At 40.8% G+C, this 21,864-nt stretch overlaps 1 pseudogene; it reads right to left on the bottom strand.

Moving 5' to 3' along the window:
• Positions 1-831: 831 nt before the first annotated feature.
• On the bottom strand, positions 832-1,645 carry LOC110203283 (14-3-3 protein zeta/delta pseudogene; annotated as a pseudogene).
• Positions 1,646-21,864: the final 20,219 nt, after the last annotated feature.

The following is a 21,864-nucleotide window of genomic DNA, read 5'->3' on the forward strand; positions in this document are numbered from 1 at the left end:
TTCATAAGACATTAAACAAAGCTAGCCATCATCTCAGGTTATTTCTCTGTTAACTATTTTTACAGCACATGCATGTTAGGCAGGTATCAAAAAAAATCACAAAGGCAAAAAACCTAAAAAAGTTGAATACATGGGTTTTTGTTTTACTGCTGTGCCTGGTGTACGGTGACTTTATGAATATCAGGCAATTCATTTTTACTGCATCTTTACTTGTACCTTTGTTCTTAGGTTGCCTAAACATTTATACAAATAAAATGAGTTTAGCAAAAATAATGAAAGTAAACAACAGGTAACTTTACAAATAATGGAATGTGAACAGTTTCTGCCCTTCTCCAGAGTAAACTGACTGGGTTAAACCTTTGTCTTAAAGAACGCTTTTGCAACTGCAGTCATAAAGGTGTACATGCTGAGATTGTGTATTCCACAGATACACATGGAATGACGTGTAATATCTATGGGACATCTGATTCTACCACAGCCATGAGTGCTCCAACCCTAAAGTACCCACAATAACTACACCTGCGGCTGGAAGAATTCTTCCTTCATCCCCCCCACCAGGACAGACCACTATGTAGGCAGTTTTCTTTGCTTCGACAAGGAAGCTGTTTTAACACTGGCCTTGTGAAATCACAATGTACCAAAAGTACTATGCTGAACATGTAAAACACGTATAAGAATTCCATATCTGCATATTGGTCACCTCAGATGAAAACAGATAACTCCCAAATGTTAACTGACTCTACTCCTCTAATATTAAACATAAAAACCACATGAGGAATGTAGAAATCCAAAAAGAAGTAACATAAACCTGTCATAAATCACAAACAAAAACTATTTGTGGGACAGCGTGGATGATAAATGGTGCACTGAGTAAATTTTAGAATGAGGCAGACAAAAGTCAGAAGGCTGGTTAATTTCCCCTCCTTCTCCTGATTCAGCTTCACCTCCTTGGGTGTCCGATGCCCACAATGTCAAGTTGTCTCTCAGTAACTGCATTATTAGTGTGCTCTCTTTGTATGATTCTTCACTTAATGTATCAAGTTCAGCAATGGCTTCATCAAAAGCTGTCTTTGCAAGGGAGCAGGCTTTCTCTGGAGAGTTCAGGATCTCATAATAGAACAGAGAAGTTCTAGGCCAGACCCAATCTTATAGGATGCGTTGGCTGCATCTCCTTTTTGCTGATTTCAAAACCTTCTTGATATGCTTGTTGTGATTGATCTGCTATTCCTTTCTTGTCATCACCAGCAGCAACCTCAGCCAAATAACGATAGTAGTCTCCACTCACTTTCAAGTAGAAAACTTTAGGAACCAAGAACTTTTCCAATAGAGATAGGACATCATTGTACATATCTCTTAGTTAGTGCTCAATTTTCTCTTTGTTTTCTCAGGTCATCAGCTGTTTTTTCTCAGCACCTTCCATCTTTGGCTCGGTACCTGAAACAACCTCCAAAATGACCTTCAGGCCCTTATGACATTTTTGTAAGCAACAGAGAGAAGATTCCTCTCCTCATTGGATAATCCTGCTCCTTGCTCACTTACAGACTTCATGCAGGTTGCCATGTTATATCTCTCAGCCTGCTCAGCCAATTTGACCTTCTGCACCAGCTCATTTTTATCCATGACTGAATGTTCTGTGCCCAGAGTGAGCGGCAACTGAAGACAGATGGACAGGGGAGGGGGCGCTTGAGTGATCTCTGGGTGCCCACAGTGGCCAAACCTTCAATTTCTTGATGCTTGCAGCAGTACAACTGAATGGGATGTCCCAGTGAAGACTTCTCAGTGTAATTAAGGTTTGGGATAAGACTATCCTAAATCTGGTAATAAGTTCAGGAGGTAGGATAAGGGTTAAGTATAAATTTCTGTAAGTTCTTTTTTTTTAGTGCCATGTATCAGTAGTTAAAATTTGTCTAGTTGTTAAGCCTTAGCCTACCTTTTAATCTTATTCAGATGCACTTTTGCCCCTCCTCCTAAAAGAATCTGGCTCCCGTTTGTCTACAGGCCCCAGAAAACCCTTAAACTTTCAGATTCCTTATCTACTCCCCTTATCTTCCTTTGAAAGGACCTTACTCAGATGCCTTCCAGTCCCCTCCATTATCTATTCCCATTGTCTGTTCAGTATCTCTCAGATCTCCCAATACATTTGTAAACTATCTTTCTGTCATGGTGGCCTGGCTCCACAGTACAATGTCTAGCTTGACTGCACATTTTTAATTGCTTCTTGGACATTATCTCAACAAACTGAGAAATACAGAGAGATTGTGAGCTGAGTGACGGACAACTAGTCGGAGGGGGAATTTACCCGTCAGGGTTATTTAGCCTGGCTTTCTGCTTCTGTGTCTTGTCTCCCCTCATCAGAGTATACTGGTGGACGGACACCCAAATCTCAAGATTTGAAATAATAATAATAATAATAATAATAATAATAATAATAATAATATAATACATTTACTTCCTTTTTCTCCTTGGATACCTCTGTGTTTTTTAATTTAAGTGGCATCCCACACACAACTCTTTGGGTACAGTGTTCTGTGTGTAACTCCAATTGCCAGGGGCTGAGCCTGACTCAGAGAACTGTCCAGGGTCTAACAGTCAGTTCTTGAAGGAGGGAAACCCAGCAGTGGGATCTCAGCCTCAGCAGAATACTGGCTGTTTAGATAGTTCCAGAGATTTAGTCCAGCCTAGAGAGAGCCCTTAGTGGAATGAGGGGGCAATGCTTCAATGTAACCAGTCATCTAAAGTAGAAATGTTTATTAAGTAACTATTCTTTGCAGAGCCCTGTGTTTGGGCGGCCAGGGAATTCAAAGTATCAGAGACACTCCAACCCACATAAAAGAAATAATGTACTCAATATGGAGTAATTACATGTGGATTTTAATGTAGGCCTGGCTTTGTCAGCTCTGTACTTCTGTGTACTGCTATGAAAAAGAGAGGCTCGAACACAGTTCACCAGCTGGTGACACTCAGAGAACCTGCAGTTTTGGAACCGTATTTTAGAGAAACCTTGTAGGACAGAAGCTGGTTGCTAAAACTATTAACCATTTCAATCCTCCACCACATGGGAGAAAAAATGGGCAGGATCAAGTAGGCCACCTGATCTCTGAATGGTGGTTCACCTGCCCTTTAGCTCTCAACCCAATAAGCTCTGGATACCTACAGTATGAATTGAATGGAATTGAATTGAAAGATGGGAGTGGTTTTTCCTCCCATTACTAGTCAAGAACTGATAGGCCTTTTGGCAAGACTGTTGCTCTAGGCAACCTTACTTTCCTCTTCATTTGCTTATTAAAGAAGGATTAGATCAAAGCCTGTATCTTCATTAGAATTGTGGATGACTTCTTGTCACTTTAGAGGGCTGAACCCAGGAGGAAATTCTGATTAGGCCTTGGCAGCCAGGAGCAGAATCTGGGATTTCCTTCTCATGCCAATGCACTACACTAACTCGCCTATTTTACTGTCCCTTCATTGTTATAATTTCATTTCCCCCATTCCTTCATAGGTAAGGAAATTTTGTGGCTATCAAATCTTTCTCTGTTGTCATTAATTCTGGTGTGCGTAGAAATTTGGAGAGAGTTTAGATCTATGTAATGGGGTAAGCATCCCTACTTTACAAAACTGAGGTGTGAGAAGAAGAAGAGGAAATTTTGGTTAATTTGGAGACCCAAATATGATACAGTAACATATTGAAATCATGCTTTACATAGACAGTTGTATTTTTCCGTAAACTGGTGAGCTTATAAGCAAAGAAAACAAAATAATAATTGTGTCCATACCTACAGACCACCGTTAGGTACGGTAGATAGAGCACCAGACCTAGGGTCAAGGAGACTCGTCTTCATGACTTTCAATCTGACCTCAGACTCTTAGTAGCTGCGTGATACTGGGTAAGTCACTTAACCCAGTTTGCCTCAGTTCCTTTTCTGTAAAATGACCTGGAAATAGAAGCGGCAAACCACTCCAATATCTTTGCCAAGAAAATCCCCCAAAAGTGGGGTCATGAAGAGTGGGACATGAGTGAAATGACTGAACAACAACATGCCTTATGGTTAAGGGAGGCTTATGCCTAGAAGGCTCCCTCAGCCCAGCATTGTTCTGTCAGCTAACCCCTTTGTCCAGGTAACCAGTGCAACATCTTTAAAGGAAACAGACACACCTATAAATTTTACATGTGGAGACAACAGTTCTGTGTTTTCCTTATAAATGGCAGCCTATCCCTCATTCAGTTATACATGTGAAAACCTGTATCTCTATAACTTATATTTTGAATTGTTTCTCCATTCGAGACTTACATAGAGAAAAAAAAAGGTGAACTCCAACAAAGTAAAATCCTTAGGAATTAATCACATAAAGCTCTAATCCTTAGAGTGCTCATTCAGAGACTCTACCTGAATCTGCAGAGACTCTTCCCAATGTTAACTTTACCACAAATTTCATGAAGCCTTTGTTTGAACCAGGAAGAAACTTTATTAATGGCCTGCAAAGGCTGGGCATCCCACAAGTGGGAGCACAAGTGTCCAACAGATACACACCTTTTTATTCCCTATTCCTGTTGGAATTTCCCTCCTCTGTTTCCCCACTAGCTGGGTACTATCTGAAGCACTTAATTTCCCCCATGTGAGTCTCCACCCCTAATCTCCCACTCCCCACAATTCAGGGCCCCAGGCCCTCATCTGCTTTTGCTTTTATTTGGCAACACCCCTTCTGATGTTACTCTATACCTAACCTCAGAACAGATTTTTCTGCCAGTTAGTCTATTCATCCACCAATAGTGTTTTCTTATTCTAATTTATGGCTTCCTTTGTTCAACTTCCACCTAACCCTTAGACTGACTTTTGTGGAAAACTTGCTATTTCTCACATTCCCTCCCATTTTAAACTGAGTCCAATGATCTAGAGTGTGTTGTCCTATAGGCGTCCACACCCTGATGAGTGACATGCAGGAGCAACACCCCTAACCACATTTTCCACACCAAGGATCAAGAAACAGACCAAATCACTCCCCGGTCCCCACCCCACCCTGCCCAACTGAGGGAAAATGGTGACTCAGATTGGTTAGAGCAGGGCTGGGGAATCTTTGGTCTCAAGGCCACATGTGGCCCTCAGGTTCCTCAAGTGCTGCCCTTTGACTGAATCCAAACTTCACAGAGCACATTCCCTTAAAAAAAAAAGATTTGTTCTGTAAAAGTTGGACTTAGTCAAAAGACTGTACCCAAGGACTTAGAAGTACACATGTGACCTTGGGGCCACAGGTTCCCCACCCCTGGGTTAGAGGAAGAGGGGAAGAGCCTACCATATGGGAGAGTAAGATGAGGAGCTGTGAAAGACAGTGTCAGAGAATCCTCAACATACTTAAACTTGAGCCCTTGACTAGAGATTGCCCAACCTGCTCATTCTTGCTTACTTTTCTCTACAGTTTCATCTTTTTGGATTTTTGTGTCATTATGGCATAGATGCAGTTTGGGAGGGACACTTAGAGGCCTGCCTGGAGTAACTCTGGATTTGCCGTATTAAAAAATCTCTTCTACGCTTATCAGATTGACCCAGACCACTTGGACACTGACTCACGTCCAGAGTTCCAGCAAGTCCTCACATAAAAGGGACTAGTCTTCTCTGAACACCCATATACTCCATGGAGCTTAAAATAAATACTGATTTCACTCATTTTTTAAGTATCTTGCATATAAAGAGATGGTAATTTTTTAAAGTAAAATGTTGCATGAGCTTACATTAGTTAATAATGTTTTATACAGAAACCAGCTCTCCCTGCTATCTATAATATGTTACAATTCTGATTCAATTCTGGTACAATTCTCAAATGAGTGGATGAGGGTGAGGGGAGGAATGGCAGGGAGCGGGGCTAAAGGATGGAACCTGAGACCCCTCCCAAGGCTCTCTCTACTAGTGAATATGGGATTCCTTAAGATCCTTGAGCCCTGGGATCTGGCCCCTTCACCACCATCTGTAAGTTCCTTGGAAGGAAGAGCTAAAACCAGAGCCAGACCATCACTTCACCCCTGACTTGGAGCAAGATTTCTGGCACAATCAAATATCCTTTCTCCCTTGGAGGAGATCATGGAGCAGAGGGGTCTTCAGGGCTTTCCCCTGACTGTGTCACCTTTTTGTCTCCTTATGTTGACAGTGAGGCCAACCCCAAAGAAGATCAGGCCCTGCACGAGGCCCCGACTCCACTCAGCATCTTATTCTGGGCAGATTCAGACTGTGCTTCTGGAGGGAAGAGATACTGAAGATCAAAACTTTCCCTCCAGGAGCCAGCCTCATGTGGGGAGCAGATGGGTCTCAGTGGAGCCGGAGAAGGAGCTAAATGTTCTCTAAGAAAGGAAAGGATGGATGTGTAAAGGGCTTTCAGGACTCAGGAAGTGAAAGCTCATCAGAGGACACTGACATCAATCCACTTCAAAGCCCATCTCCCCTACCCCAGGGGAAGGGGTCTATAGGCCGATCACAGAGTCTAATGGGGAGGCCAGCTCCCAGGGCTGGGGCCAGTGAGGAGGCTGACCACGTTCTAGGTCTCCATAGGTCTTACTTCAGGACTGCCATTAGGGGGCTGGGCTGGGGAAAGGTGTGAGACTGGGTAGCACCACATGGGGTTTGTATTAGCCCAGGCCAGAGAAAAGAGGACACAGGACAGACACTGAGGGAATCTCAGAGCTAGCTCCATGTCCTAAGCAATATTAGAATTAGAGGGTGAGGGAATGCTATCTCACTCCAGTGCGAGATGACAGGTCTCTGAAGGCTGTAGTGCTCCACTTGCCAGGTGTAGACATCTTCGTCCTTGGAGGTCATTTCCAGCATGATCAGGATCTGGTAGGTCCAGTCTCCATTGCTGATCAGGCCTGTGGACAGAACCCCTGCTGTCTCCTCCTGACCATTCAGGATTCACCCGACCTCAATGTCTCCAGGATAGAAACCACTGACAGAGCAGACAAGTAGGTTGTGGTGTCCCAGGGGAGCCATCTTTGATGGATACACAATCACCTCAGGCTCAACTGGAAGAAAGAACAAAGATCTTGAGTGAAGAAGTCAGAACAGGTCTTCCTAATCTAGTCTCCACCTCTGTCACATGAGCCTTAACCAGGCCCAGGTCTTCTCTCCTCCCCAGGGCCAGAAATGGGCATCTTGGTAGACACTTAAGCTCCCCCTAATACTAGAAATCTGAACCAGGAAGTAGCCCCAGGAGTCCATGGTGCTGAATTATCAAGGCCCCAACTCATCAGGGTTCAGTGACCTGAGAAGAAATTATCAGACAAGAGTTCTTATTAGAAATGTATGCTTTGTAATGGATTACTTCCAAAAGCAGATCATAGGTGTAGATAAACTATTTTAAGAAAGATTTTCTGCTCAACTATTTAAAAATGCTTTCAACCTATTGAAGAATATTTTAAATCAGGAGACCTGTAGGTCCACTAGAAACCTAAGCATCCTGGCCTAGAGTCTAGAGGCCCTAGGAGAAATAGAAATGCATGTGGGTCTCTGGAGAAAGAGTTTTAGTGATGAGGCCTCAGTTGTAAGAATTTGTGTCACCAGAGAGGATGGGAGGGGGAAGAGAGGGAGAGAATGTGGAGGAGATGGGAGAGCGCAGAGCTCTGCTGAGCTTAGTTTCAGGGATAAAAAAAGAAAGAAGTTTTATTTAAGATTTTAAAAGGTTCATGACACCTAGGCACTCAGGACTTGGGGGATTTAATTTTATGTTAACTATTTTGTTGTTTTTCAGTCACTTTTCAGTCATGTCCAACTCTTTGTTACCCCATTTAGGGTTTTCTTGGCAAAGAATGGTTTGCCATTTGTTTCTCCATCTCACTTTACAGATGAGGAACTTAGGCAAACAAGGTTACGTGACTTGCCCAGGTTCTCAGAGCTAGGAAGTTTCTGAAGCCAGATTTGAAGTGAGGAAGATGAGTCTTCCTGACTCCAGTCCTGGCCCTCTTCACACTGCACTGGCTAGCTGCCTATTAGCCATTTTAGGACTGTATAAATGTGAGATATTTATTGGTGAAGGATTTTTGGTTTGTTCCTGATTCAAACTATCCCCATTAGAATTGGAGGAGGTAAAACCATCTGAATTTGACTGAGGAAAAAGGACTCAAAGAAACAAAATCCACGCTGGTAGAAAAGAGTTTCCTCCCTTCCCTCTCCAGTGCATCTCCCCCCTTCCCTGTATTCCTACCCCCTTTCTCCCCATTCATTCTCACTTTTCTTCTCCTCTCCCTTCCCTCCCCTTCACCCCTTCACTCAGCTCACTAGCCCATTTCCCTTTTGGCAGTTGCAACCTTGATGCCCCAGGGCCTGTGTTTTTCCAAGATTCTGAAGCAGAGAAAACATTTGTGCTAAAAAAAAAAGTGTCTGAATAGGGAGCCATTTGGAAGAGTTAGTGGTACTGAGCCATTTCCGAAATTCAATCCAACCAACTCCATTCCTCCTTTTCAATTCTGGGTCCAATTCATTATCTATCTGCGGTGTCTCCTCCAGATACGCAGTGATGCTTTAATTAGAATTTCATCTTCTCAGCAATAGGCATTTTTCATCCCTTTCACACTTTCTTGTATGGACTGCAAGGCTGGTCTATTTTTCATATAAATGTAAATTATTAATGTGAATATTAAACTTTTTCTGCCTCACTGGGTATTTATGATCAGAGGAGCATTGAATGAGGTTAGTGCTGCTTTTCTATCTTTCAGGGAATTTTGAATGATTATAGAATCAAAGACTTTCTGGTAACTAACAAGCAAAATCTTTCAGTTAATTTTAAATGGTAAAGATATGGTCCATTGTTGACCACCTCTTGTGAAATCCTGCTTGTTCCCTACTAATATACTAATCAAAGATTCTCTCAGTTCATATATAGATGCCTCTCAAAAAGAAATTTTTAAATAGGTGAAAGAATGGGCATATGAGGCAGTAGTTACTGATATTCTCTCAGTCATTTTTCTTTTTAGTATCAGTAAGGGCCAAGAATTTCCAGGATCTTTCCTTCTTTCAGATCTCTCGAACACTGTGGTTCAGCACCACAATCATGTCATTTCTAGCACAAATTGCTTCTGTAAACACTTGACGAACCCACTGCTATTCCTGTCTTTGTTCTTTTTGCAGTCATTTTTTTCCTCCATGTTAAGCACGTCCAGGATTGTGTTGTCAGGGTCCGAGTGCTGTGTTGTTGCATAATCCTTGCTAAAGAAATGCTTGAACTACGTATTTGCCAAAGATATTGGCCATTGTGAAGGAGATCCAGTTCACAGTCCAGGTCAAAGAAGAATTTTCAATGGATAGTGAGGTTCCCCAGACATTTCTCCTTCTGGATGACACTGCACAGATTCCAAGAAGAACTGTAACACTGGAGAGACTTCTGGAAGAGATCTGGAAGCACTCAAAGAATTTTGGCTATCCAACCACACTGGAAAAACCAATTGATTGAAGAATGTCTATTGCATGGATTTCAGCATCCACTTGTATGGACATTGTACAGAACTTGTCCATCACTATGTCTGTCTGAGATGGACAGACAGATGAGTGATGACCTGGGCACAGAGTTGATCAGAAGGAGGAGATTGGTTTGGATTTCAGTCAGACAATCCTATAGCTCCTTTACTGACCCATGCTTTTCATGGAAGAAAAGGCACAACTTTATAATACTCATAATCTCTTGGTATTGTAATATGGCAATACATTATGTATTACACCTGCCTCTGAAGAATTAAGTGTGACTATCACGCACAAGGCACCGTCAAGGCATATTGTTGGTGTAAGTATGTTGAAATACATAAACATTCCAAAGAGGGGGAAAGAGTCAAAGGTATCATCAAGGAAATCTATAATAGGAAGACAAGAGGGCCTGCATACATGGCAAGAAACAAGGATGACAAGTGGAGAGTAAGGATAACTGCTATAAAATTGGTGGATTCCATATGGAAATTTGGGGAGAGCATGGACTAGGGTCACATAGAATGGGCAGGCATGGATAGACTGAGATCTGTACCTTGGGAGGCACTTTTGAATCAATGGGGTCATAGGTCCATTTGAATGTGAGTGATGAAATATCGACAAGTATTCAATATATGGAACTGTCCTTCACTTCATTTTCTTGTCCTCACTGTATTATATCCAAATTCTCTATTTCCTTTTACAAACAAATCTCAGTAAATATTCATCTGTATCTAATGTTATCTTACTTAAAACTCAGTTATCTAAGTTTATAACAATACTCGTGAATGAATGAATGAAAAAAAAATACTCACTAATCTCTTCATATGTGTTTTGCATTGGGAACACAGATACAAAAGTAAAGAGAAATTCGCTATGAAGGAGTGTGCATTCTAATGGGGGAAAGAATATTCACAGGCCAGTGGTGGCCAGGGAGGGAGATTTTGGGCTGAAGGTAGTGAATGGGTCCACAGGACATAGCTCATTCATGAATAATGGAAAAGTAGATTTTATCACAGTTCTTGGATTTAGATTTTTCTGGGCAGGGGGGAGAACCTAAGAGGAAAGAGTAGGTACATCTCTAGAAAGACATTGGCAAGGGAGTTGTGGGGGAAGTTGCTTCGGGGAAGAGAATGAAGTAAATCATGACAGAACCTTTTCTGAAATAAAATTCGAGGTCTGCTAGGTGGCTCAGTGGATGGAGCCCTGGCCTTGGAATAAGGAAGGCTTGAATTCAAATGTATCCTCAGACATGTTCTAGCTGTGTGACCCTGGGAAAGTCACTTAACTCTGTTTGCCTCAGTTTTCTCATCTGTAATGTGATCTAGAGAAGGAAATGGCAAACCACTCCAGTTATCTTTACCAAGGAAACTTCAAATGGGTTTACGAAGAGTCAGACACAACTGAAATGTCTAAATAATAACAATACTGTGAGTTCAGTCACTAGTCAAGAGAGCAGGGCCCCAAAGCAGAAGATCCACCAAGGCACAATATTTGGTTTGAGAAGCAAGATGATTGTTAAAGCTTTAAAGGAAGTGTTCATTCCATTTACTTCTTTCCACAAATTATAATACTTTTGCCTCCAAACTCATCCCTCTGTTACTGCAGCCTTTGGCACTGATGGTCACTTCCTTGAAATCTTCCCCTTCTTAGGCTTCTGTGACTCTTTACCATCCTCACTCTTTTTCTTACCTCTCCAGCTGCTACCTGCCTGTCTCCTGAGCTGACTCCTCTTCCTCTTCTCAATCACTAAACATATTCACACTCAAAGTCATCGCCCTCTATTCTCCTCTCTATATACTCTCTTCCTCAGATATCTTTGTACTCCCACTTCTTCATTTGTCCTTCTCTAATCTTGATCTTGGACCACCCTTTTCTTATAGGCTCACTTCCTACATTTCCAGCTCCCTGCTAAACATCTCTACCTGGATGTCCCCAAGTACCTCAAACTAAAAATGTAATAGTTGGCATCTTATCCCTGAAACCAAATCTTCCTCCTGACTTCTTGGTTTCTGTTAATGGCATCACCGTTCTCCCTTACACCAGCTCTAGAAACCTGGAGTAATTTGGGGTCAGGTATCTCTCTTTCCTTCACCTCCCACAGACAAGTCAGAAAACCTTACTGATTCTTTCTCTCCAGTGTCTCCTTTCTGCTCCAGCTTTTCCAATCACACTAAGACCAGCCAGCTTAAAACCCTTTAATCCTCAAATATCTTCACCTAAACAAATATAGCAGTTTATCATACTAACTGCGTTAGTGGATAATTTCTACTGTGTCACCTTGGACGAATCACTAATTTGGGGGCCTCAGTTTCCTCATCGGTAAAATCAGAGAGTTGGCCTAGATAATCTCTAAGGTGCAAATCCTGGGATTTTGTGCAGATAAGGAGACAGTTTGAGGGGTTCACTCACAGGTGAAGCTCCTTCAGAAGAATAAGGGATTAGGGGGAAGGGAGACACTTTAGCGTCAGACACTGGAGTTCAGAATGACACCAATGTGGTCACCAATCCAAGGGAGTCAGACTAGACCTGAACCTCTTGGAATACCCTCCAATATCTTTGGCCTCCTGGTTTCTCAGCCATTTGTTAATATTGTGATCTAAAAATGGGAAAGTAGGAAATGTGTTTAACATTTCCCACTTTTAGATCCTGGCAACATACTACTACATCTTGGACACATCTGAAGCCTCTGGCTCCTCTTTGCTTCTCTGACACTCAGAGCTAGCTGTGCTGATGACTCCTGAGTCCATTCCCATACCTTTGACTGCTCTACTCAGCTCAGTCCTTCCTGCCAGTACAACAGTCTACAACATAGCTCTGAGAAGCTGAAGAGGCCAGGCATGATTGTTCAAGCTCCAGCATCTGCATTTGCCTCTTAACTGCTCTCTGTGGTTTAAAATCTTCTTCTTATCAAAGCCCCCAACTCACCCCATGATTCTCCATCACCATTTAGATAAAGAACAGCATCTTTAGCCCAGAAAGCAAGGCCTTCCCCACTCTGCCCCATTTCCTTTTCTAATCTTATCTACTTTTCCCCCATGAAACCTCAGCTCAAACCAAAGTCTATTAGGAATCTTTTAGTTTCTCCTTGTGCTTGTCCTTTTCTGTGGTCATTTTCCCACAGACATGGATTCTATCCCTATTACACAATCCTCCCAGTCACCTAGGCTCACAATCTCAGTGTTATCCTCACTCTCGTTCCCCATATTCAATCTGTTTCCAGAACTTGGCAATTTATCTTTATAGCATCTTGGATATGCCCACTTTTCTCCCCTGATCCTGCCATGGCCCTGATGCAGGTACTTACCACCAACCTGCACTGTTGCAATAGCTTGTCTGCCTCCAGTCTCTCCCCATTCTAGTCTTTTTTATATTCAGCTTTCAAATGGATCTTCCTAAAGCACAGATCAGACCATGTTGCCCACCTGCTCAACAAACTCCAATGGCTTCCTGTCACTTCCAGCATCAAATTAAAAAATTCTGTTTGGCCTCCAAAGCCCTTCACATGTTGGCCCCTCCTTTTCAGTCTCCTTACCCCTGATTCCCCCCTCCCTCACCCATGTATTTTGTGATCCAGTGACACTTACTTCCCTGCTGTCTCTATTACTCCCAACTCTGGTCATTTCCACTGGCTCTCCCCCATGTCTGGAATGTTATTCCTCCTCAAACCTGACTCTGGGCTTACCTGGCTTCTTTCAAGTCCCAACTAAAATCACATCTTCTGTAGAAAGCCTTTCCCAATTACCCTTCTGTTGGTTATTTCCAAATTATCCTAAACATATCTTGTTTGTACACAGTTGTTTTGATGTTGTCATCCTTAGGGACTTTTACCTTTCTTCGTTTCCCCTGAAATTACCCCAGGGCCTGGCACATAGTAAGGGCTTAATAAATGTTTGACTAACTTCTAGCTGGGAGGCTACTTAGATACGGCGTAGTTTGGGTGACTGTCCACTAGGGGGCATCACCTGCTCAGCACGCGGATGGCTGATACCACGGTGTTTCATGAGTTGTCAGCTAAGTTAAGCAGACATCACTCTGCTAGGATTGGGAGAGCCCACTGCCCTTGCTCAGGCCCTGACAGTCTGTTTCTAGAAGGCCCCCTTTCTCTTACCCAGCCCTGGAGAATGGGTGTTACACATAGCATACTCTACACAATGCAGGTGACAAAACTCAAAAGTCTTCTGTTTAGACTTCAAGGCTCTTCACAACTGGTCCCCTCCTACTTTTCCAGCCTTCTTACACTTTATGTTCTCAGGCCCCCTGTGGTCATAGTACTCTGCTATGCAGTGACGCTGGTCTTCTTCTTCCTCCCATAAATATCTCCATCTCCCCACTCTAGGCATCCCCAGATCTGGCTGTCCCCCATGCTTAGAATACTCTTCTTCCTCATCTCTACCTCCTCACTTCCCTGGCTTACTTCAAGTATCAGCTCAAATCCCACCTTCTACAGGAAGTCTTTCCTGATCCCTCTTAATGTTAGTGCCTTCCCTCTCTTGATTATGTCCAATTTATCTAGTGACCATCTCCAGTTGCTCTGATCTGTATGTCCTGATGCTAATCTGGGAGTACTAATAGAAGCTGCACCAATGGGGACCCAAATGGAACTGGCCAGGTGAGCAACATAAAACTCTTTCTTTATTCCTTCCTTCCTTCTTTCCCTTCCTTTCCCTTCCCTTTCTCCTTCCCTTCCCTAGCCTTAATCTCTGATTGGACATTGCCTCAGTCAAACTGAGATTTGGATCCAGATGGCTCCAGAGGAGAAAGTGAAGCTGTTGACTTTGCACAACTCTTCCTCACTTAAATCCAATTCACCTGCATGTCATCACCTCCCCGATGTCATGGTCCTCCTTGACAACGGAGGACAAACAACAACAATAACAACCAATTTATCTTGATTCTACAGAGGTGTTTGAGTGTCTCCTCCATTAGACTGTGGCTTCTTGAGAACAGGAACTGTCTTCTGCCTTTCTTGCTATCCTTAGCATCAGTACAGTGCCTGGCAGACAGTCATTGCTTAATAACTGCTTATTGATGAACTACCTGGAGCTCTCAACTCTTGGAGGGGGGTTGCATCAAATCCCTGTACCCTGAGGGAAAGGATGAAAGGAAGCAAAGAACCATAGGAAGAGTTAGTTGGGAGGGGAGCCTGAAAACCAGTTTTACCTATTGCCCATCTATCTGAGGACCATCATGTCCCAAGTCCTTCCTTTGTTGTGGGCCTAGAGAAAAGATGCACGTCTTGTGCTCCCACTTGGGCTCTCCGGGGCACTGCTGCTCTGTACTTCCCCGGGGCAGGTCTGCCTGCAGCCACCTGGGAATTCAGCACCAGCAGACTCACAACCAGAACTTCTTTCTAAAGACTCCTGGGGAGCAACACGCACACCATCCTGAACACAAGAAGAGGCTAAGGGACCCAGAGAGATATAGGAGTCAGGATGGCCCTCACTTAATGGGAGCTACTCCCCCACACCTCCCAGGCAAAGAATTTACAAACTTTCTTGTCTGTCCCTGGATTGGGCAACCCCATAGCCAAGAGAGCCAGTTAGCATTAGGAATGAATTGCATTATTAGTTCCCAGGCTAAGTTTCCTTTTTGGGGCCTGTTCTAATACTTAAATGATTTTTTTTGTTGAGGAAAAAAAAAGGTCACAGAAATCATAGAATCTTAGAAAAGGAAGAGGCTCCAGGGGTCTTGTCTTACCTGGGCTGTTAGGGTGCTGAAGCTGAGCTGTTAGTGAAGATCAGTGAGTCTTCACTTCTGTAGTGGGTCCCATAACACTGGACAACAAATGTTCTAATATTTTTTAAAAGGGAAGATGGAAAACTCTGCAATCTGTGGTTCAATTAATTTTCTTTTTGATTCCCCCCCCAAAAAATGTAAACACATTATAAAAGATATGGTATATGAGAATTTTGAAAAGAAATAATGATGGAAAAAAAGCCATCCAGGCCTCATCAAAAATAGGTCATGCCAAATGAATCTTCCTTTTTTGACACTATCACTGAACTGATGGATCAAGTGAATATTGTAGATGTTTTAAACCTGGATTCTAACGAAGGATCTGACAACGTCTCCAATGCTACCTTTGGGGAGAAGATGGACAGATAGGGATTATATGATATTATTGTTAGCTGAATTTGGAAATGGTTGAATGGTTGGGGCCCATAGATTAGTCCTTAAGGGGTGAATGGTAGATTGGAGAAAGTTCCCTAGTAGAACATGCCAGGGATCTGTCCTTGGTCCTGTACCACTTAACATTTTTATCAGTGTCTTGGATGAAGACATAGAAGGCAGGCAAAGTGAATTTTCAGATGATTTGAAACTGGGAGACATAGCTAACATATTGAGTGACAGGGCCCAGATTAAAAAAGTTATTAACATGTCATAATGATGGGAGAATTGTATGGAATGAGATTTAACTTAATTGAGATAAGTGGAAAGTGGAAAGTTCTGTAAATGGACTAAAAAAATCCACTGGATCAGCTGGAGTGACTTTATGTGATGAGGAGTCATCATAACAATACCATTTACAACTTTAAAGCTGGCAAAGTGCTTTAGGTTATGTCATTTGTTCCTCTCGTAGCTCTTGGTTGACACAGAGAATGCTAAGTACAAAGGTGCCCTCTTGACTCATGGACTTATCTCAACTGACTTCAGAGACATTAGAGGTATTATTCAGAGAAAATCACGGACAGAGGAAACTCCAGGGTGTTAATGAAGCAAAACTTTGGAATGGCATATATGTATGGAAGATCAGCCCTATCTTGTCTTTGGACTTGCTTGAAATTCTAAAGATTGCTAAGAGCACACCTCCTCTTAGTGAGACTGTTCATTCATTCATTCCTTATTTGAGCTGAAAACTTAACTCACTCCCAGATGAAAAACTCATTTACTCTTGTGCGTTTTATGTCATTTTCTTTTTTTATTTTATTAATTTATTTTGATTTATCAATAATCACATCAATATGCTTTTGAGTTTAAAATTTTTCTCCCCCTTCCTCCCCACCACCCTCCCCAAGACGACACACAATCCAATATAGGCTATACATTTACATTCTTATTAAACATATTTTCACATTAGTGATGTTGTAAGTAAAAATCAAAACCAATAGGAGGAACCATCAGAAAGAGGAAACAAAACTCCACAGAAGAGAAAAAAAATAGCAATTCAACTTCCATACTCTTTTCTTTGGATGTGCATAGCATTTTCCATCACGAGGCCTCTGGAGATGTCTTAGATCCTTGCACGGCTGGGAAGGGTTAAGATTATCAATATTGGTCATCACACAATGTGGCTGTTATTGTGTACAATGTTCTCTTGAATTTGCTCGCTTCATTCAGCATCAGACCATACAAGTGTTTCCAGGTTTTTCTGAAGTCAGCCTGTTCATCATTTCTTATAGCACAATAGTATTCCATTACATTCATATACCACAACTTGCTCAGCCCTTCCCTAATTGATGGGCATCCTCTCAATTTCCAACTCTTTGCCACCACAAAAAGAGCTGCTATGAATATTTTGGTACATGTGGGTCCTTTTTCCTACTCGTGTGATCTCTTTGGGATACAGCCCTAGAAGTGCTATTGCTGGGGTCAAAAGGGATGCACATTTTTATAACCCTTTGGGCATAGTTCCAAATTATTCCCCAAAACAGTTGGATAATATCTCAACTGCACCAACAGTGCATTAGTGTTCCGATTTTCCCACATCTTCTCCAATATTTATCATTTTCCTGTTTTGTCATGTTGGCCAATCTGATAAGTGTGATGTGGTACCTCAGAGTTGTTTTGTTTTCCATTTCTCTAATCAATAGTGGTTTAGAGCATTTTTTTTCATATGACTATAGATGGCTTTAATTTATTCATCTGAGAACTGTCTGTTCATATCCTTTGACCACTTATCAATTGGGGAATGGCTTGTATTCTTACAAATTTGACTTTACTCTCTATATATTTTAGAAATCAGGTCCTTATCAGAGAGACTGGTTGTAAAAATTCTTTCCCAATTTTCTACCTTCCTTCTAATCTTAGTTGCATTGACTCTGTGCAAAAACTTTTCAATTTAATGTAATCAAAATTATCCATTTTGTTTTTCATAATGCTCTCTATCTCCTGTTTGGTCATGAATTCTTCTGTTCTCCATAGATCTGATCGGTAAACTATTTTTTGCTCTCTCCCAGTTTGCTTATAGTATCAGCCTTTATATCTAAATCGTGAACCCATTTTGACTTTATTTTGGTATATGGTGTGAGATTTTGGTCTATGCCTAGTTTCTGCCATACTCTTTTCCAGTTTTCCCAGCAATTTTTTTCCAAAGAGTGGGTTCTTATCCCAGAAGTCTTTGGGTTTATCAAGTGATAGATTACTATAGTCATTGACTACTGTGTCTTGCATGTTTAACCCATTCCACTGATCTACCATGCTATTACTTAGCCAGTATCAAGCAGTTTTGATCATTGCTGCTTTATAATACAATTTAGGATTTGGAATTGCTAGGCTACCTTCCCCTGCATTTCTTTTTGTTAGTTCCCTTGACATTCCGGACCTTTTGCTCTTCCAAATGAATCTTGATATTATTTTTTGTAACTCCATAAAATACTTTTCTGGTAGTTTGATTGGTATGGCACTGAATAAGTAAATTAGCTTAGGTACAATTGTCATTTTTATTATATTGGCTTGGACTACACATGAGCAACTGATGTTTTTCCAATTATTTAGATCTGATTTTATTTGTGTAAAAAGTGTTTTGTAACTGTGTTCATAGAGTTCCTGGGTTTGTTTCAGAAGGTAGACTCCTAAGTATTTTATAGTGTCTGCATTAAGTTTAAATGGAATTTCTCTTTCTATCTCTTGCTGTTGGTCTTTCTTCGTAATATATGGAAATGCTAATGTTTTTTTCCTGGGGAGTTCATCAATGGCTTATTCAGTTTCTTTTACTAAGATGGGGTTATTTAAGTATTTTACTTCCTCTTCTGTTAATCTGGGCAATTTATATTTTTGTAAATATGTATCCATTTCACTAACATTGTCAAATTTGTTGGCATATAATTGGGCAAAATGATTTCCTAATTATTCTTTTAATTTCCTCTTCCTTGGTGATAGTTTCACTGTTTTCATTCTTGATACTAGTAATTTGGTTTTCTTTTTTCTTTTTTTAATTAAAGTAACCAAAGGTTCATCTATTTTATTGGTTGTTTCATAAAACCAGCTCTTAGTTTTATTTATTAGCTCAGTAGTTTTCTTAATTTCTATTTTCTTAATTTTTCCTTTGGTTTTCAATATTTCTAATTTGGTGTTTAATTGAGGATTTAAAATTTATTCTTTTTCTAGTTTTTTTTAGTTGTATGTCCAATTCATTGATTTCCTCTTTTTCTATTTTATTTATGTAAGCATTTAGACATAAAAACTTCCCCTAAGAACTGCTTTTGCTGCGTCCCATAAGTTTTGGTATGTTGTCTCATTATTGTCATTCTCTTGAATGAAATTATTGATGGTTTTATGATTTGTTGTTAGACCCAATCATTTTTTAGGATTAGATTATTTCATTTCCAATTATGTTTTAGTCTGTCTTTCCATGGCCCTTTATTACATATAATTTTTATTGCATCATGATCTGAAAAGGATATATTTAATATTTCTGGCTTTCTGCATTGGATTGTGAGGTTTTTATGCCTTAGTACATGGTCAATTTTTGTATATCTGCCAACTGAGGAAAAAGGTATATTCCTTTCTATCCACATTCAGTTTCCTCAGAGGTCTATCATACCTAACTTTTCTAATGTTCTATTCACCTCCTTAGCTTCTTCCTTGCTTATTTTGTGGTTATATTTATCTAGTTCAGAGAGGGGGAGTTTGAGGTCCCCCACTAGTATAGTTTTGCTGTCTATTTCTTCCCATAACTCCCTGAACTTCTCCTCTAAGAATCTGGATGCTATACCATTTGGTGCATATATGTTTAGTAGTGATATTACTTCATTGTCTATGGTGCCTTTTAGCAGGATGTAGTTTCCTTCCTTATCTCTTTTGACAAGATCTATTTTTGCTTTTGCTTTCTTTGAGAACAAGATTGCTACCCCTTTAGTCCCTCCTCCCTTCTATTAGCCCTTTCCATTTTCTTCCCCTTTGCCCTTACTGCTTCCCTCCCTTCTATCCTCCCTTCTTCTTCTTTCCCCTTTTCCCTCCTAGTGCCGATAGGGCAAGTTAGATTTCTATACCTAACTGACTATGTTATTCCCTTCTTGAGACAAATCTGATGAGAATAAGGTTCAAACAATGCTCATCCCCATCCCTTCTTTCCCTCTGCTGTAATAAGTTTTTGTGTCTTTTCCTTTACTGAAATTTACCCTTGTCTTCCTCCTTCTTTTCCAGTACATTTTCTTGGATCAGTCTAATCCTCTTAACTTGGATTCTTTTAACCCACTTGATTAGAGTTTTTTTTTTATCATTACATCAAAGTCAATTTATATCCATCCCCTTTATGTATACTCCTGTAACATGGTGTAATAACACTACAGTTCTCAAGAGTTACAAGTGTAATCTTCCCCTGTGGGGATGCAAACAATTTGCCCTTATTAACAACGTATTGTATCTTTCTGTCCCATGTACCTTTTTATGTCTCTCTGAATTTTGTACTTGAAGATCAAATTTTTTGTTGAGCTTTGGTCTTTTTATCAGGAAGATTTAGAAGTCCCCTATTTTGTTGAATATCCACCTCCTCCCCTGAAAGGTCATGCTCATTTTCTCTGGGTAGTTGATCCTTGGCTAAAATCCAAGCTCTTTTGCCTTATGGAATATCATGTTCCACACCCTACGTTCTTTTAAGGTAGAAGCTGCAAAGTCCTGTGTAATCCTGACTGTGGTTCCATGATATTTAAATTTCTTTTTGGCTGTTTGCAGTATTTTCTCTTTCATCTGGTAATTTTGGAATTTGGCTATTCTATTCCTTGGCATTTTCAATTTGGGAACTCTTTCAGGCAGTGAGCAATGGATTCTTTCTTTGGTTATTTTACCTTCTGGTTCTAGGACTTCAGAGCAATTTTCCTTTATGATTTCCTGAAAGATACTGTCCAAGCTCTTTTTCTCATCATGATTTTCAGGTAGTCCAATAATTTTTAAATTGTCTCTCCTGGATTGATTTTCCAGATCAGTTGTTTTACCCATGAGATATTTTACATTTTTATCTATTTTTTCATTTTTTATTTCTGTTTGACTAATCCTTGCTCTCTCACAGAGTCATTAGTTTCCATTTGTCAGGTTTTAATTTTTTTTATACAAATTTGTTTATTTTTAGCTTTCAACTTTCACTCCCATAAGTTTTGGAATTCCAAATTTATACCCCATTTCCCCCCCTCCTCCCACCCCAAGATGGAATGCATTCTGAATATCCCTCCCCCTAGTCTGTCCTCTTTTCTATCTCTCTCTCCCCTTCTCTTATCCCCTTCCCCTTCTATTTTCCTGTAGGGCAAGATAGATTGCTGTACCCCATTTCCTGTATTTCTTATTTCCCAGTAGCATGTGAAAACATATTTTTTAAACATGTTTTTAAAACTTTAGGTTTCAAATTTTCTCTCTTCCTCCCTCCCCACCCACCCTCATTGAAAAGGCAAGCAACTCAATATAAGTTGTACATGTGCAGTTATGCAAAACACGTCCATAGTAGATATGTTGTGAAAAACTAGCTCTATTTCCCTTAATCCTATCCTGCCCTCCCATTTATTCTATTCTTTCTTTTGACCCTGTCCTTCCTCAGAAGTTTTACTTCTGATGACTCCCTTTCCCAACCTGCCCTCCTCTCTATCATCCCCCTGCTCTCTTGTCACCTTCTCCCCCTGTTTTCCTGTAGGGTGAGACAGATTTCCATACCTAATTGAATGTGTATGTTATTCCCTCCTTAAGCCAAATCCTATGAGAATAAGATTCACTCATTGTCTCTCACCTTCCCCCATTTCCCCTCCACTGTAAGAGACTTTTCTTTTCTGTTTTTTTTTGTGACATAGTTTACCCCATTCTACCTCTCCCTTTCTACTTCTCTGAGTATAATCCTCTCTCATCCCTTAATTTTATTCTCCAGATAAGACCCCTTAATCTTCAACTCACCCTGTGCCCTCTATCTATCTATCTATCTACATATACATCATCTTTCCATGCAGGAATGTAAACAGTTCAGTCTTAATAAGGCTCTTATGATTTCTCTTTCCTGTTTACCTCTTCATGTTCACTTGAGCCCTGTATTTGAAAGTCAAATTTTCTGTTTAGCTCTGGTCCTTTCATCAGGAATGCTTGAAAGTCCTCTATTTCACTGAATGACCATTTTTCCCCCTGAAGGATTATACTCAGTTTTGCTCAGTAGGTGATTCTTCGTTGTAATCCTATCTTCTTTTCCCTTCGGAATATTATATTCCATGCCCTGCAGTCCTTTAATGTAGAAGCTGCT

This window comes from Phascolarctos cinereus, unplaced genomic scaffold (assembly GCF_003287225.1).
Source record: "Phascolarctos cinereus isolate Bilbo 61053 unplaced genomic scaffold, phaCin_HiC Scaffold_5;HRSCAF=322, whole genome shotgun sequence".
Classification (NCBI taxonomy): Eukaryota; Metazoa; Chordata; class Mammalia; order Diprotodontia; family Phascolarctidae; genus Phascolarctos; species Phascolarctos cinereus.